Raw genomic sequence first — 18,622 nt, forward strand, 5'->3', positions numbered from 1 at the left:
TATTAAGGATGCAGAATGGCAATTGCTGCTGCTCGAAGAGAGGGAGAGAGAGGGAACGCTGCTGGAAGAGCGGGTGTAACCCTTTGCTGTGCCGAGTGCTGTGGAGAAGGTGTAAATGCTGCTGCTCTGGGCCCCCAGGCTGGAGGGGCTTTATCTGGGGGTCGAATTTGAGCTGGGTGCAAGTGGATACGAACACAGGTGACCCCGGAGTGATGCAGTGAGAGCTGGAGCATGACTGAACTGCCAGAAGTATTCCTTTTGTAGGGGTTAATGATCCTCTCTTTAAATGAAAACACCTTGGGAAGGCTGGTTATTGTTCGGAAGAAGGAAACATTTAGGGGGATGGAGAGGGAATGCTTCTGGCAGCAGGATAAATGACGCACATCCCAGGGTTGTAGAGACCCTTCAGTGGGATGGACGTTTGTGCCAGGGGGTTTACAGTGAGGAAGAGTGGTGCAGGCATCCCGGGAGATACAGCAGGAGAGGGATCGTGGAGTGCCCAGGGACACTGCCCACAGTGCTGGGGAAACTGAGGCAGGGAACAGAAGGTGGGAGGAGGAATTGCTTTACTTTGCACTGCGGTTTTCAGCAGCAAAGGCTTGACCTCAGGACAAGTGCCAGTGATGCTGATGAGCTTTCTGGAGGTAATCCCTGCCTGGATGGGGAAAAACCTTCCGGGCCAGTGCAGAGAGCCCCTTCCTGGCTTAGTGAAGCTGTAATCGATGTTTCCCTCCTGCTACTCAGCACAGGGGGCTGTAACCAGAGACAACACGTGTGGACTGGTGCAAAGGTGTGTGTCCAACCTTCCTGAGGATTTGGTGGTTACTTGGGAGCTGAGGAAGGGGGGGGCGGGGGGCGGTGTTATTCTGCCCTGCCAGCCCACAGCCAGATGATCAGAGGGTCACAGGAGCGAGGCACACGGTTTTGGTGGTGGTCACTTCGACGCTTGCCCGTTAGCAGCCCCTTTCCAAGGAGCTTCGCTGTTTTTCCTGCCCCTTTTGTAGCTCTCCCAGGGCACCACCAGCCCCCTGTGGCTGCTTTAGCCCTGTGTTCCCTCTGGGAACTACGTTTCCCAGAGTTCCTACTCTTAAAGGGCTGTACCTGGCAGCGCTGAGCCGCCTCTGAGGAGACGGAAGAGCGAGAAATGTCATAGGCTGTACTTAATTAAATCATAAGCAGAGGGAGCAGCCACATCAGCTATTTGAAATAGGTTTGGAAGATGGAGCTCTCTTATTAATAAGGGAAGACACTTTTTTTTTTTTTTTTTATCTGCAGTCCCTGTTGCTCTGAGGAATGCTGTGGCCAGCTGCAAACAGCTGGCTCTGTCTCATGCCTTGAAAGAGCAGGGTTGCTAGTGGGAGTGAAAGGTTAGGCTGTGTTTTCAGGTGGGCTCTGTGGGGCTCTGGGATACTCGGGAGGACTTCTCTGCCCTGGCAAGGCTTGCCTGTGAGCCTCCTGAAAACACTTGGGTGGTGCTGCAAAGCTGGAGAAGTTGAATATGGACAGAAGCATGTGGAATGATCAGGTGCAGAGATCAACCTGCAGAGCTAGGGAGAAATGTAACAGCTCCTGCTATTGAGGAGACATCGAGTGCCCTCCAAGGAGGATTACAATTTCTGCTTCATTTTCTTCCTCTTCTCCGTGCCCCAAATTGAGCTCGATAGCAGAACAGATGTGGCTGGTCCACCCAGCAAAATGTGGTTACAGGAAGGGGTGTTTTTAGACAGCACTGGCAGCTGTGTGGGTTGGATTTCTTGTCTAGAAAGCCCACAGGGGATCATACCTTTACCAGCTCACCACTGCCCCATCTCCAGCTGGAGGGGATCAAACCCAGTCCTTGCAGCCCACCGAATAGGGGTTGGCTTTTTCTTGGGAGCATGGGGATCATCCTGGCTGGAGGCTGTGTCTTGGCAATGTGGAAGGTCAACCAGTCTCAACATTCCCAAAAGTACATCCATACATGCACACTTACAGATACATACACACACACACACACACACACAAATATATAACACACACATATATATATATGTAGATGCATGTGTATATATATAAAATACATATATATATATATTTTGCTGGCAGCTGAGATAAAAGGGATATAATGAAAATGTAAACGAAAAACTTTACAGCAGGCATGGCCTGACAGAGGGAAGATTGATATCCCGTGATGCTTTGTCTTGATGAGACAATGAAAAATAACCACCACGGCAGCTGTGTCAATATCAGACTTGGTAATGCACCACTAGCTGTGGGTTTTTATTTAATCCGCTTTGCTTTAAGATGATAACGGTTGTTACTTTTCAATGCCTGTCTGTCAGCACCCTGGCATTGCAATATTCCTCCGCAGCTTTGCGAGCGGGTTTCATTTATTTTAAAATACCATTTCACACACTGCTGACTTTTAACAGTGTTCCGTGTGAGTTTGGGAGATTGAATAGTGACAGAAACAACACTTTTTATGAGAATACAGAATATTAAAAATGGGGCACAATATACAGATGGCAGTTTTCACTACAGCTTGTTTTTTCCCCCCAACCTGCTTCTGCTACTCAGCTTCCCACTGAATGCATTTGTAGTAACACCATAAATGTCACTTTCGCTGACTGCCTTTTGGCATTTTATTTAAATGGGAATTTGGTGCTTCCTGCTGCTGCTGCTGCCACCACTGCATCCTGCTCCTGTTCTGCAGGAGTGCCACTGTGCACTCCTCTTGCATCCAGCGCATTTTCCATCAGCTCGGATCCAGGGGCTGCCAAAAGGGGAACAACCCCAGCTGTGGCAGAGTGATGGGGTGTCTGTGTGCCTGTGTGTGCACACCTGAGTGTCTCTGGGAGGACTGGGAAGGTCACTGAAAGCCATACAAGAGTGGTTTCTGCTCAGTGAAATACTTTTCTCTTTGCTTGGCTTCTCTGAGGCTCTCATCTTGCCAGCAAAATGAAAAACTGTGTGCTGCTGTGATGGCGCTGAGAGGCAGATCAGATATCTGGAGTTAGTAGCTCTTGGTCTTAACTCCTGGGACTCTTTTGGCTGCTTCCTGCCTAAAACTCTGGCTGCTTCATTTAGCTCAGTTGCTGAGGTGTTGAAAGAGCCCTGTCCTCTCCAGGTTTCCTGGGGCAAAGAACAGTAAAATCTTCCCCAAAGGTGATGTAGTCACATGGCACATCCCTCTGTGGGCCTGCCTGCTGCTCCTATAGCCATGTAGATCTCCAAAAAAATCTCCAAAGCTTTGTGTATGAGAACTGTGATGGGTGTCAGTTCTTGGCAGTCCTGATCTGTCTCCTGTCACAGGGCTGGAGAAAGCTGCTGGTCTGCCAGTACTTTCCTGGGGGGCCACAAGGGCTGGAAAGCAACAGGGAAAGGGGTGAACTGAGGGCTTGCTTTGATTTGCCCTCCATTTGTGTCTCAGAGTGGCTGGAGTAACCAATGACCTCCTGAAGTGTCCCTCCTCATTGGGAACAGGCAATTTTGCTGGCTTTTCCCTCATTGTGGCCCCTGAGGGAAGAGAGTGAGCTGCTCCTTGTGCCCCGGATGCTGTGGGTCACTTTGTTGCACACCAGCTTTTTGGGATATGATTCTGTAAATACAGGAGGATCTACACCCACATTCCCTATGCAATTCCTTCAGTGTGGGGAGGAAAAGCCTGTGCAAGACTCATCCTTGTTTTTCTCATCCCTGTTCCCACTGCCAACAGCTCTATTGATAGTCTGTGACAACTCCCTGTCCTCTCTAACCTCTGGGAGGGATGGGCTGCACTCTTGCCATCATCTTCTAATTCTACAAGACACCAGACGGTTTTTGGAGATGTCTGCCTGGTTGTCCCAATTCTTTGCATAAGTTTGGAAATGCCTAAGCCTCCGCATATCCAGGCTGGAATGGTTTGACTGAGTTGTAGGGGATGATTGTGGCAAAGCCAGGAATTTGCACCTTTGTGGACAGAAAAACTGGTTTTGTTTGAAAATTGTAATGTTGATTTTGATTAATGTGGGAAAGGAGGTAATGAAACAATTTTTTTTGTTTAACATTTTGAGATGATGGCTGATTGCAGGGAAATACTGCCCATCCCCGGAAATGTTTAAAGCCAGTTTGGATGAGGCTCTGGGATACGAGGTCGTAGAGCAAGGTGTCCCTGCCCATGGCAGGGAGTTGGAATGAGATGAGTTTTAAGGTGCCTTCCAACCCAAATAATTCCATGATTTCTTTATTTCCTACCCAAGGACCCTGCAGAGGTACTTGGCACCACCAAATGCTTCATCAAGTTTTTTCAGTGTTTTGGAAAATGATAGATATGGGATTATTACTTTCGTCTCTGTAAAATGTTTTATTTTAATCTTTGAGCTGAAGGTTCATTGTACAGGTGTACAAGGACATTATATAAAATAAAATTACCTCAACCAATGTTTTTCCATATTTTTGTAAAATTTTTGCTGTTGCAGATTGTGTTACTGCAGGACTAAGTGCACCTGCCTTCCTTGAGCCCTTCTGGGAGGCTGGAAATTTGTCCTTCTCTATTCCCCTGGGAAAAAGCTGCTATTTCTGGCTTTGCAGGTTGCAATGGCATCAGACTCGCAAGTGGTGATATTTTAATGTACATAAAGCTGTTTTCCAGTGCAGGCTGAATCTTCTCCCCTCTTGGTCCCAAGAGGGTATTGTAGCAGGGGGTGGGAGGAGCAGAATGAGCCATTACTGAACAGGTTGACTTTCTAAAGAAAATGTGAGCTGTTTGAAAATGCTCCTACAATGTGCAATGTTCCAGGCAATCCTGGGAGATGGATGAGCAGCAAGAGCACAGGTGAGGCAGGCAGAGGCACTGGAGAAAATGTTGCTTTCTTGTCTCTGTCCCAACACAAATAATTTCCACATAAATAGCACCTATCTGTTATTTAACACTTAAATCATCAAAGTGTCCATCAGCAAGGAGCTCTTTTGTGCTGGATGCTCCACAAATACAAAAGTGTGCACGCGGGGAAGCATGGAGATGGTTTATGGCTCCTGTTTTAGGGCAAGGAGATGACGCAGGTGACCTTTCCAGTGCCCTTAAACCCCATTATCTATTCATTACCTATTGCAACAAAGAAGAGTTGCACAAAGTTTACCCCACATTTCATCAGATCTGGTTTCCTAAACTGAACTTAGGGAAGCTAAACTTTCTTCCTGCTGTCTATTTAAAAACCACTCAACTACACTTGTGTATGTATTGGTGTGGTGTAAGTCCATAGTAATGTTGTATTTGCATGATCCACCAAGAAAAAAAATAAGAGTCTACCTTCAGCCTGATCCTTTTTGGCTTCTTGGACATGAGGCAAGATGGATAACAAGGAAAACAGTCCTCATCTGAAGCTCTGCAGGTTTTGGCTCTGCTGTAGCATTTCCTAGAAATACTGTCTTCTTGTTGTTGTTTCCCAAAGCCACGGTGTTTGCCTACTGCAAATGGTTGCCACTGTTAATTTAGTGGTTCCCAGCTCTACCTGCATGGCTGTGGCAGGGAATATTGCTGAACTCCGTAATTCTGTGTGTAATGTATGACTTGCTACTCAGGGCTCTGCTCCTTACCAAGCAGAACAGATTAATTAACCTGAGGTAAAGAAAGGAGATCCCTTAACATCCCCCTCCCTCTGGACATTTGTTTTCCATGGGGCTGGGCAGTGACACTTCGCGTGAAACAAATGGGGATGTGGGGTGGGCAGGGGGGTGTTGGTGGGGCTGGGTGAGTTATGGTAACATGGGAATCACGGGTCACATCTGTGCCTCTGCTGTGCACTGAAGGAATGTGTCTTTCCAGTGACGGATGGTGTGCCTGGGATACCCTGGAAACCCAGCTCTTAGCTCCCAGCTTGGCATTTTTTCAGGGAAGCAGGAGGAGCACCAGCCAGGAGGATTTCCTAGGATGAAGTGAAAGGGACGCTGAGGCATCTGCCGGTTTGAGCTCTCTCCATTGGTAGGTGCAGTTTACCTGTGTGAGGTGGTTATACTGGATTCTCTGTAATGGTATTTTACAGGTACACGGAGTTTTTCCTGTTGTCCACAGACCTTGTTTCATCCCTGAGGATGCTCATTCTCCTTGGAGGAGCTGTGGCAAGTGCCAGAGAAGTTTCTCCCTTTGCAGTATTTCTTCAACAGGCGGAAGAGTTTTTTTTAACACAGAACTATTGGTGTCATGGTGGTAGTTTGGGATTTTTGGAAGGGAGTCTCAGCCTGGCTTGCCGCACCAGCTCCTGGTTTGTGGGTCCTGATGGGCTTCATTTGACACTTCTGGCCCCTATCTGACAAACTTAATGTCCAGCAGAACCTGTCCAGGTGCACTCACTGAGTCTATTCACCACTGCTTCAAAGAGTTTAGGTTTGTGTCTCCACTGAGTGGGAGGAAGGACTTGCTTTCAAATTTGTGGTCATCATGTTGAGGGCATATGGGCATTGTGGCTTCTCTGTTGCACCACCAGACCAAGCTCATTTTGGCTAAGCTGGATGCAGAGTTAGGATCTCAGGGCAGTGACTTGGGTGTAACTGGCCTCCCCAAACTTGGGATGCAGGGTTTCCAGGAAGAATGTCCTGTGTGATGACTCTGAGCTGCAGGGGCCAGGAGGCTAATTCAGTGTGTACAGTGGGATTCTTCCCAGCCCCTAAACTGGGACCTATTCTGGGGTTTCTGGGCAGGAGGTGACAATTCCATTCCAGGGCCGGTGCCACAACTGCTGATTTTCCATCTCTCCTTCACTAATACCCCCTAATTTTGCTTTGGCCATGTAAGCGCTGAGCTTGTGCAAGGGTGAGAGTCATAAGGAGAGCACTGGGTGGTCAGTGGGTTGGATGGGGGGGATTAACTCTGCTCCTGCATTTTCTGTGCCTTGTGTTTTCCAGGTGAAAGCACAGCAGGTACCTGTGCCCCAGGTCCCCAGCCCTGAGGAGCTGCAGGTCACCTGCACCATGGTCCCTGCACAGCATCCCACCCCTCTGACGCCCCAGAGCAAACTCCACTCTGACTGTCACTGTGTGGACAAAGGCAACCTGCAAGGACTCAGAGCTCTATCTGGGGTTAGCAGCTTTCTGTGCAGTGCACTGAATCCCACGGGGAGTTTCCAGCCTTTCCATCATCTGTTGCAATCCTGTGGTTATTATGGATAGCAATATCAGTACCTGGAAGCTCTTTGGTGGCAGTTGCTGTTTCAGAGGCTATTAAGCTTGCAGCTGAACACCTCTTTGTCTAAGCTAGTGCCTAATCTTTCACATGACAATATCTTTACAGCTAGACCCATCTGGACCCTGAGTCAAAATCAGATTCACTTTCACTTGAAACTGCAGATTTGGAGAATTACACTGTGTCAGCAGGGGAGGGGGGAGAGATTTTTGCTAAGAAGATGAAGGAGGTATTTCCTTATCTATGAAAGGATACAAAATGGCGTGCTAGTTTTGGCTGGGATGGAGTTAGTTTTCTTCACAGTGGCTAGTATGGGGTTGTGTTTTGGATATGTTGATGATGATGTGATGTTTTTGTTTCTGCTGAGCAGAGCTTACACAGATCCAAGGCCTTTGCTGCTCCTTGGACTGCCCCACCAGTGAGGAGTCCTGGGGTGCACAAAGAGCTGGGAGGGGACACAGCTGGGACAGCTGACCCCAAGTGACCCAAAGGATGTTTCATACCGTATATTTGATGATATAAAGCTGGGGAAGAAAAAGGAGAGGCGTTCAGCAGAGTGATGGTGTTTGTCTTCCCAAAAACACATGTGATGAAGCCCTGCTTTCCTGGGGATGGCTGAACACCTGCCTGCCCATTGGGGAATGGTGAATGGACTCCTCGTTTCTCACGTGTGGTTTGCTTTCCCTATTAAACTGTCTTTATCTCAATCCACAAGTTTTCTCACTTTTATCCTTTCAGTCCTCTCCCCCACCCCACCAAGTGGGAGTGAGTGAGAGGCTGTGTGGGGCTGAGTTAAACCACAAAAAATGGCAGCATTAAATCTTTGTCAGGAGATCTTAGAAGGGATAATGCCTTTCTATGTAAAAAATCAACCCAAAAAAATCAGAGATAATAGACATTTAGGTGAAAGCAAATGATCTATGATTTTTGAGCATGCTGGAATCTGGGTAATGAACTACTTGTTCAGATGTCTTCTTTTGAGTTCATTAGCTTTGTTCCACCCTCCACTTGGTATTTCAACATGTATTCTAAAATGCTCCTTGCATTACATTCCTATCCCTGTCTTTCAAAAACTAGAACAGCTTAGTTCATAGAATCATAGAATGGTTTGGGCTGGAAGGGAACTTAAATATTATCTTGTTCCACCCCCCTGCCATGGGCAGGGACACCTTCCACTATCCCAGGCTGCTCCAAGCCCTGTCCAACCTGGCCTTGGACACTCCTGGGGATGGGGCACCCACAGCTTCTCTGGGCACCCAGTGCCACTGCCTCACCACCCTCACAGGGAAGAAATGCTTGATTTCTCTCTTGCTGGAGATCTGAGTATGGATATGATGTGGAGGATGAAATAGAGGTTCACATATTTTCCGTGCCGCTCACTGCAGAGCTGGGAAATTACTAAACTGACACCTTCCGTTTGTCTCTGTGTTTGCAGTGCTGTGATGCCCCTGCCAAATGGGGAGAGTTATGGATGGGAACTGCTGGGGTTTTAATCTTTGCTGCTGTGAGATGGAGGCAGCTTTCAAAGGGCTCCAATCCTGTATTTCTGAGAGTTTTGCTGTTCAAGTAGGGTTGTGCTGGAGAAATACATCCCCCCAGCTGTCTGTAGACCTCCAAGACTCTCTTTTCCTCCAAATCCTTCCTCCAAATCCTTCTTCCCTTCCCCTTCCCCTTCCCCTTCCCCTTCCCCTTCCCCTTTCCCCTCCCCTCCCCTCCCCGTGAATAATGCCTCCTCCCCTTTGTGGGTTCTTTTTCTAGCTTATATTCAGGTATACTTTTTTTTTAAGTAGTCTTCCCAAATACCAAATTTTATACTACCCTCAATCTCTTAATCATTCATGAATCCTGTTTTTCCTCATTGTATTTTTGTTGTTTATTTAAATGTATATGAATGTGATGAATTTCTAAATGGTGTAGCAATTTTTTTCCTTCCGTGCCTCTATTTGTATTTGAAGACAACTTGTACAGTGTGATGTGAAAATACCCTCATATTTTTTAGTTATGCTGTATCTGTCTGGCTCTGTGGTGACCCTCTGACCAAACAATATCCTCAGTCACTTAGATATCCTCATTATAACCATTAGGTTAAGTGCTGAGCAGAAAATGTATATAGTGTACCTTAAGTTTTTAATCATGGTGGCAGAGTTTAGATTGATGCTATCTTTTTTTAATGGCCAGCAATTCAGTTTCTTGGATGAGGTAGTTAATTGGCTCTTTATTGTCTATAGCCTCAGCAAACCTTTTTTTCCTTCTGTGTTTGTGAAAACCTCTTACCCTCTATTTTCAGTGTTATTTTTTTGGAGAGGAAATAGCAGGAAAGACTACAAAATGTATGTGATTTTGCAGGGATTTTGAATTAAACATCACTTTTCCAGTGCAGTGAAAAATCCCAATGAAGCAAGCATCTGTAAATGAATCTGAAACTCCAGCTGAGCTCCGTGTCCTAAGTTGAGGAGAGGGGCCACTGGGGGCTATGTGGGGGAGTGAAATTTAAGGAAAATTCAGCTGGAGACCTTCCATTTGTTGCTGGTTTCCAGGATTTCATAGCCACAGAGTTAAGAAACTTATAATTATCCTTTATCACAATTATTATGATTCTCATGTGTTCACCTGCCACCAGCCACTGAAGCTGGGTAAAAAAAAGCTCCTGAAATAATTTAAGACAACGAAATAAGGAGGATTTAGGAATGTTGCATTAGGCACCTGAAATTTTATCTAATTGAAAGTGCTGTGGAACTGCTATTTCATGGATCTGGGCTGAGGTGCCAGGCAAGTAAGAGATGTCTGTGTACATGCAGTAGCTGCAAAATAAGCTTTTTTTAAATTAAAATATGATCTAGAGAGTCACAATGTGTATTTATAGGTGGGTATGGTGTGTTGGCTGTCCAAGAATTGTCTTGTAAGGTGGGGAACCTGCAGTCAGATGAGCTGAGCGTGACCTGATGTTCCTGCAGGCAGGCAGGGACACTCCAGGTCCCTGGAGTGATCCCACTCCAATGTCTGAATGCCGACCTGGGAACTGGATGTTGCAAAAAAGCCCTCTGATTTTCTTTGGGCGGCAGAGGAGGAGGGTTTTAAGTGCTGAAGTGCCCTTTTGATTGAGAAGGTGACGCTGGAGACAATGGTTTGTTATGGGCTGCTGAGAGCAGGAAATGCCAGGGCTGCACTTTGACCTTTTGGAGAGGGGGTTGTTTTCCTTTTTAATCAAATTGAGGCTGTCCTGGTCTAATCTGAGCTGTGGGCTCCAGCCTTGAGAAACTCATTCCTTGTGGGTCTCTAATTCTGGGGAGGAGGGAGGCCTGACATCTCTCTCCTGGGAGATATGGTAGAAAGGTCATGTGCAAAACAGGGAGAAATATATTTGTTTCTTCTGCCCGGTAGTCATTCCTGTGCTCATTTAGCATGGATGTTTACAGATGATGAATTCAGCCCTTGGAAATCTGGTCCTAAATTAAGTTTTTGGGAAGAAATGCAACTGGTTTTGGGTTTCTGCAAACACAGATTCCATGGTGAGAAATATACTGAGTTTTGAACAAAAATTAATCCAAGCCCTGAAAGGACTTAACTTGCTAACTATATTAGTATTGGTGCTGCAGATATAGAGAGTCCTTGTAGCTCAATGAGTTTATCTCAGAAGTTGTTTGAGAAGAATTTTTTTTACAAGGAGGGTGATAAAACACTGGCACAGGCTGTCCAGAATAAAACACTGGCACAGGCTGCCCCATCCCTGGAAGAGTTCAAGGTCCGGCTGGACAGGCTCTGAGCAAGCTGAGGATGTCCCTGTTCATTGAAGGGAGGATGGACTAGGTGGCCTTTGCGGGTCCCTTCCAACCCAAACTATTCCACGATAATAAAGTGATGAAGGAATTTGTGTAAGACAGGGAAAATCACTGCATGGTGCTGTTTTACAGAGAAATAGTGTGGGATGAAGCATACTGTGAAGCATCAGTGTGCTGGGGCAGGCTTTAGGGAGGAGAGTGAGTAGTAGAAACCTTGGAGGGACCAAAGGCATTCCCAGCAGCAGCCTGCCTGGCTGCAGGAAGGGAGCTGCCGCTCCTCCTTGGGAGCTGTGCTGGCCCAAACATGCAGAGGAGCCCAATGTCCTCCTGCTCTGCTGAACCATCCCTGTAGCTGTGGACAGGTCTGAGCCTGGCAAGGGAAGAGCTGTGACATGCTCAGGACCTGCCTTCTAGCCAGGCTGCTTCTGATGGGGTCTCTGTAGGAACCTCTCTGGGCATCTGCAAGCCTGGGGCAGATAAGCTGGTTTGCAGCCATTCTCAGCCCCACAGGGAGCCATGAACACTTATGTTAGCGGTGCTTACAGCACGTTATTCCTTAGCTCTGCCCTTACACAGCACCACTAAGCACCTGCTAATGCTCTGGAGGATTTTTAACCATGCGTAGCTTGATTAAATACAAACTGAGCCAGATATGCAGGGGAAATGTGGCTGTAGTCACACAAAACCTGCATGCCTTATGTGGGTTTTTTGTATTCCAACAAGCTCCTGGTGATAACACCACACTTGCTACCTGTGACTGTCATTGTTGGAACAGGGTAGGACAGATGCCTACTTGAGGCATTAAAATTTTCCTTGCTGCTTGACAGAAGTTAAATAAAAGCAAGGGGTGTGTTTCCTGAGTGCAGGCAAGTCCCTCTGATTTACAGCCATGTGAGCAAGAGCTGGGCCACTTACATTTGGAGAGCAGTTCAGAAAAGGAGCACAACAGCAGTGAAACAGCTTTGAACTCTGCAAGGTGCTGATGAAATGCCTCCCTTGCACTCTGTCCCACTGGGATCTGCTCCTGTAACTACTGTGGAAGTTGTTTGAAAATCCTTATGGCTTCGTGGTTTAGGACCATGTGTGTACCAAGGCCTTACAGGGAAAGGAATTGTTTCACTGGAAATGCCCAGGTGCTGGGTCCAGCCTGTTCCTGGGCTCTGGTGGGATGGCAGGTACTGGTGAGGCTGGACTGGGAATGTTCCCTCTGGGAAGAGGGAATTGCAAGTGGAGGCCAAGGTGAGAGGGGAGCAGTGTTCTAAGTAAATTGTCAGCAGCCTTTCTGTGTGTCCTCCCCTCACTCCTGCTTTCTCCTCACCGACATATCAGCGATGTTTATTAAGAGATGACAAGTCTATCAGGCCTCATAAGCAGCTTTTCACAAGGAGGAGATCTTATATCCAGAGAGCATCATCAATCTTGTCTCTGCTCTGCTCTTCTGAGCAGCTGATAGCGAGCAAGGCTCCATCCTCTTCCCCCCTCCTTTCCACCTCTTCCCCTCTCCTCCCCTTCCCCAACCCTCTGCAGCACAGCAGGAGCCAGCCAAAGAGAGATTGGATTTGCATGAAGTGTTTGTGGTGAAAAGAGGGAAGAAGCAGGAGAAATGCAGCTCTGCTCTGGGAAGGCAGCCCCCACTGCCCGGACTGGGAGTTGTCCAAGGATGAAGGATGAAGTGCACCCCAATCTGCTGCCCAGGCAGCTAAAGACTACTTAATTTGGGGGGAATCAACACTGAGCAGGGTCAGTGGGTAGATAGAGACCAGAAAATCCCCCTCCCTAGCTGAGGCTACCGCTGTGCTGGTAGGGGCAAAATGAGAAGTGATGCTGCAGTCCAGCTGTGCCCTTGTGATGTTCCTGCCCAAGGAAGAACCATGGAGACTGTTCTTGCCTCATCCCTGGAAGTGTTTAAGGCCATGCTGGATGGATGGGTGCTCTGATGGGTTGCTCTGAGCAACCTGGTCTAGTGGAAGGTGTTCCTGTCCATCTAGGTAATTAGATTATCTCTGAGGTCCCTTCCTAGCCAGGCCATGCTGTGATTCTGTGACTCTTTCATTTCTGTAGCTCAGTGGTCTCTGCTGGGAGCTGTGGCTGTTCCCTGGGGGCAGAGGCTGCTGGAAGAGGGATCCTGTGCAGGCTGAGTGAGTAGAGCAGATGTACTGTCCTATAGCATGTGAGAAGCAGGGTCAAATCCAGAGAATAATGTGCAAGGGCTCAGAAATCCCCTCTCAGAGCAGGAATCATCGCTTCTGTTTCCATTTTACAAAATTCATTCGATAAGTAAATTTTTTTTTGCATGATCTGCACACTTGACACTTATGGTGAGCTGATAGGTTGGTTTCTAGTTATTCCCCCTCCTCCATTTTCCATTTCCTTTTTTTTTCCTTTTTCCAATTCTTAAAATTCTTTTCCTTGCCTCTGCTTTTATCTGAAGACCCTGATTGTTTAGGACTAAATTTTGTGTGCAGATCCAGCCCTGAACAGTAAGAATGTGCTAAGAAAAGCTGCCCACTGCTTCTTAGAAATTCTCCTCTCACAGCTCTGCTCATGCTGGCAACACCTTGGTGTCAGGGGAGAAGACATGGATTCACTTTTGGGAGCTTATTAGGGAGCATAGCAGTGAGCTTTTTCCACAAAGTTTTTTGTTCCCTGGTGTTTCCAAGAGTTTTATGGCAGAGAGCTGAGTGATCTGTAGGGGAGTGGGTTTTAGCCTGTGGCAGTGCAGAGCTGAGCCTGGATGTCCTCAACTCCCTGTCTCCCATTGCAGGAGACAACAATAAAATCACCTTTATCAAATATATATAATCTTCCACCAAGGATTTAGGCTATCAGGCTTGCAAGTGTGGGACGAATGTTGACACATCCTTGTTAAAAATGTTGCTAAACCTTGCATATCTGATGTGCTCTCTTTTTTAAACTAAAAACTGTTAGACAGCACCCCAGATAAATATAACCAGGATGCACCTCACCAAGTTTTGCAGAGACAGACAGTTTCTGTCTGAAGACGCATCAGAAGAGCTGGCAATTTCAAGGAGTTCCCATTAAAACTTTATGATGAGAAATTGAACACAAACCTCACAGAATATTTAAAGCATTAAAAGTAACCCTGTGTGAAATTTCCCACCGATCCCTTTAGGGCGAGGTGGGAGTTTATGCTCCATTTTAAGGCTCCTCAAGCACAGCCCCAACCAGGATGGCACAGGAGCTGCCTGTGTTAACAGATCCTCATGGGACATGTGGTGGAGAGAAATATGAGGCTTTGTTGGAGGCATCTGGAGTCTGAGCCTACTCCCTTGAGCTCAGTGGGAAATCTGTTACTGTGCACGACACCGTACCTGGAGCTCAGGTCCCAAGCTGCCAAAAGAATTTGGCTTGTACTGGAAAAAAGGCTGAGGTAAAGAACTGGGAAGAGGAGAGGTGGCAGAAAATGGCTCTCAACTGAGTAAAGGCCTGTCAGGAAGGAAATTATTTGCCATGTTAATTGTTTAGGTGTGAAGGCATGGCGGGAGTTGCACCAAGATCCATTTGATTCAGTCTGGTGTTTGTGATGGCTCCAGCCCTGTGTGGTTTAGTAGAAGGTGGAGGAAACTGTAGAGCAGGCAGCTGCAGGGGGGACTTATTCCTGTTCTTCTCTGTCTTTCAAAGGTCATTGGAAGCCCAAGGGTTTATATGCCTTCCAAAATTCTGTAGCATTATGATTAGGTGTCATTAAATTTGCTGCCTATAATGTGCCAACATTACCCTTTTGATTCATACACATTTCCCTCCTGTCTTTTTCCTTGGGAGTGGGGAGGGAACAGCCTGACACATCTTTCCTCTGCCCTGGACTCCCAGGATCCAAGGACAGGCAGTGTCAGCACTGTGAGCCCAGGTTTGCTTGCTGTGCTGGGGAGACAACAACCGATGCTTCAGGTTTTGGTTTTGTAAGCCCTATATTTTCCCAAAGGAAGCTGCTGGTTAATAGTGGACCTTTTAGAGGTAAAGATAGTAATTCCTGGCTTCATGGGAAGCACTAGACCTGTCACAGCTGTGCAGCATCACTTCACTGAGAGAGGTGTGCTGTGTCCCCCATCGGTCACTCCATCGTGGCTCAGCCTGGGCCACCAGCCAGGAGGGCAGGTAGCACTGAAGGAAATCAGGTATTGCAAGTTCTCCATCACCACTGTACCTCTGTTTTGATGTTCAAGGGGCTTCACATGCTTTTTGTCCCTTCCCCTGGAGTAGATGGGCGCAGGGCTTTTTTCACACCCATGCAGCACGTGGTCATTGATGTATTTCTCTCCCCTCCCTTTCTGTTCTGGATATTTGCTTTCCTGGGCCAAGCCTTTCCTAAGAAGGGGCTGAGGGGTCTGGAAGAGGTCACCTTTTGCTGTCTGGGTCTGCAGTTCATGTCAAGCCAGCAGTCTCTCCATCAAATGGAGAGGCTCAGTGCCCCTTGGACAGCAATCCATCATGGGGGTTCCCCAAACTCCCTGTGCACACATGGCTGGGAAGATGGGCAGCAGCAGCTTGGGAGAAAGGAGCTAGAATTACTTTCTTGTCCCCTGAGACTGTCAGGTCAGCAAGGGTCACTGCCAGGAGAAGCCATTAGAGAAGCACATGGAAGAGACCCCAGTGAAGTTGTCTTATCCTTTGCTGGACTGTGCTGTTGCAAATCGCCTTCCTTGCCATGGGATGGGGATTTGTGGACCACAGGGAGACCCTGCTCCGTGTAGGCAATGTTTGAGAAGCATGGAGACCCTGGATTTTCTGGAGTGGCAGCTCTCTTGGAGCAAAATGTCTTTTCCACTACTGCAGAAATTGATACTGTGGAATCCCAAAGTGTTTGTCTTGCTGCCATCAATGAGAAAGAGGGAAGGAGTGAGAGTTTGCTCCATCACTTATGTTAGCTCTAAAGCACACATTGAGTCAGGAAAAAGCCCCTTCCCTAATTAGAAATGCCACAGTGATGAACAAGCCAGCTTCATGTCTGGTTTTTGCTCAGCTGCTGAAGCTTGAGTGCAGCACCAGGGCTCTGGCTTCAAACACTGGCGTGGCTGTGGTTGTGCTATGGCTGATGGACCGCATGGCCATTAAGGACCCTGGGGGAGCCTGTGGGAGCATTCCTCTCTCCTCCCAAATGCTGTGACTCACGTCTGACCGTAGAGAGGAGCAGCTGCAGCCTCCAGGAGAGCCTATAATGAGGCCAGGATCTCCAGCACGGGGCCTGCTTTCTGTCAGCTCTTGGAGGAGGCTGTGGGTAATTACCTCTCCTGTCTGCTCCTCGCTGCTGCCGGCTCTGCTTCAGGTTCAAACACTCACTGACAGGGAGAAGAGTGCTCGGATACATAATTTAAAATTCTGATGGCATGTTGTCAGGTCAACATGCTGCAACATGGGAAGGGATTTTACATCCTAAGGACTGCAGTGTCATTCTTGACTGCGCTGCTCTCTCCTGGTGCTTTTTTACCTGTTTGAAGGGTACCTGGTGGGTGCACTGCTGGCTGCCTCTGGGTTTCCCTCCTGTGGGGTTGTAGCTGTTCTGGTCTCCTCTCACCAGACCTCTTGAGTCTGGTTGCCACCTCAGTTCCGTCTCATGTTGGGGATATTCTTTTTTATGCTAGATGAGCTGGAAATGGCAGCAAGCAAGAAGGTTGAGAGGAAAGAAACCCAGGTTAGAGATCACTGTAAATTGCTGTAACCCTTCCTTTAACTGATGTTAACACCTTTACAGAGGGAAAATCTTTTTATAAGGTTCAATCTGATGTTTTATCAGCTGTCTTTGACAGTGCAACCTTGGCTTAGAGTTTGAATCTGTGCTTTAATTGGTCTCTGTCTACAGAGCTGGGTAATGCACCCTTTGTTGTGCAAAGCTGCATCAACTGTGAAGGGCATTTTCTGTCAACAGAGTGAAAGGTCCTGGGGGGAGCACTTTTACCTGCCTTTGGCAGTGCTGGGGGAGGACACTTGGCCACGTGAACTGCATCTTGCTCTCCCTGAGGCAGCTCAGTTGCCTGGATGTTTTGTACAGCCTTGCTGGAAAACAAGCCTAATCAAATAGCAGGTTCTGGCCATGCTATGGACTGGGAGAAAAATTTCCTGTTCTGTATTGCTGGACCAAGGACCAGGTGTGTGGTCCTCTCTGTCCTTCTAGCAGTTCCTGGCTGTCCCAGTGTGACTTGAGCTTGGTAAAGAAATGGCATGGACCTTCTGTAGAGCAGGAAGAACCCTGGTGTAGACAGATGCAGAAGAGGCTGAAACAGAATATTTTAAGCTGGGGAGAGCAGGGTGGGTTTCTGCTGCCCATGAGCCAATTGCAAGTGGGACACAAAGGGGGGAAGTGATGGGGTAAGGAGAGTGCCAACCTTTCTGTGCCTGAGTGCAGGAGTTCTGCTTCTGTCTCAGTATTTTACTTCGCTTGTGCCTGCCACGTTCCCTGTGTCCATCTGCCTGTTGGTGACTGGGGGACACCTCGGTGGAAGCTGGGGTGAACAGAGGAACACCAGGCATGCCAGCACTGGAACCAGGGTGGCAAGGCAGGCGGCACCACAGGTAAAACTGTCTCCAAGAGTACAATCCCAGCCCTGTACTGGATTTGGGGCCATGGTTAGGAACTGGGAGCAGGGTAGTGCCTCTGTTTGGAGTGATGCTGAAACTTGATATGGAGGGCAAGGCGTCTGTAAATCAAAGGGCCGGGATTTGGAGGGTGGTGTTCGGGTTCGTTAAGGGGTTTTTTATTTATTTTCCATTCTTGCTGTTCTCCAGGACTGTTATCCATTCGGCCAGAAGATGGCTCTGGAGCACGCTGTGGAGCAGGGCACAGCTCAGCGTGCAGTAGCCACAGTGACAGGGAGGGAGAATCTCCGACTGTCACCAGTTGGCGATGAAAGGCAGATGGCCTTCCTTGGAGCTTCCAGACGGTATGCGTGCGTGTCCTCTAACACACATATGCAGAGGCAGCCTCGGCGCATTCCCAAACTCTCCTGACGCCGCGTGCTCTGATGCAATGTTTAGGAAGTGGGGAACATGCTCTTGGTGCTGATAACATGAGCTTGGCTCAGGCTGTCCTTTTGGAGCGGAGATGACTCCGAACATGGCGTCACACCAGATGTAGGCTGTTCTCCAGAGCTCCAGACCTGTGGAGAAAGTTGCTGTGTGAGGCAGCCGCTCTGAGACGTGTGAAGGAGGAGCTGCCTTTGTGCTTGCCACGGTCCCCAGGGATGTAGGGTGTGAGGGGCAAAGCAGGGAAAGCATTGACAGAAGTACAGGGAAGCATCGCTGCTGTCTAGGAAGATATTGGCATCCCAGGCTTTGGAGTCTGTACCAAATCTTGTGCCTGGGACACACAGGGCTACCAAGGCTAACTGACTTGCTCACTGTCATCCTTGGGCAGTGCTGTGCCCCTGACAAATGAAAAACTCCAGGCTTTAGTGCTCCTGTGTGAGTAGAATAAGATCACAGTAGCCCAGGGCTCTCTTCATAGTTGATGCTTTGGGCTGCCCTGGAAGCAGGGAATTCCTGCTTTTTTCTTAGTGCTGTTCCTAGTGATATGGTTCCTAGTGGTCTCCTCTGTGCTGAGGATACAGGGAGTTAGCCCTGGAAATCTAATTAAGACTTTGATCCCCCCTGGGAGCTCAGAGAGCAACTGGAGGGACCTTTTACAGCAAAAATTGGAATTCACATTTTGAAGAGCAGGAGGGATGGTGAAAGTCAAGTGGGGCAGGGCTCCTCA

General features: G+C 47.9%; 1 long non-coding RNA gene across 1 annotated transcript in view; it reads left to right on the top strand.

Moving 5' to 3' along the window:
* Positions 1 to 18,622, top strand: part of LOC121665473 — a 92,014-nt gene that overhangs the window by 24,376 nt on the left and 49,016 nt on the right. The window lies entirely within an intron of this gene.

This window comes from Corvus kubaryi, unplaced genomic scaffold (genome assembly GCF_017639235.1).
Source record: "Corvus kubaryi isolate FWS band 111438036 unplaced genomic scaffold, C.kubaryi_AGA036_p1.0 37334, whole genome shotgun sequence".
NCBI lineage: Eukaryota > Metazoa > Chordata > Aves > Passeriformes > Corvidae > Corvus > Corvus kubaryi.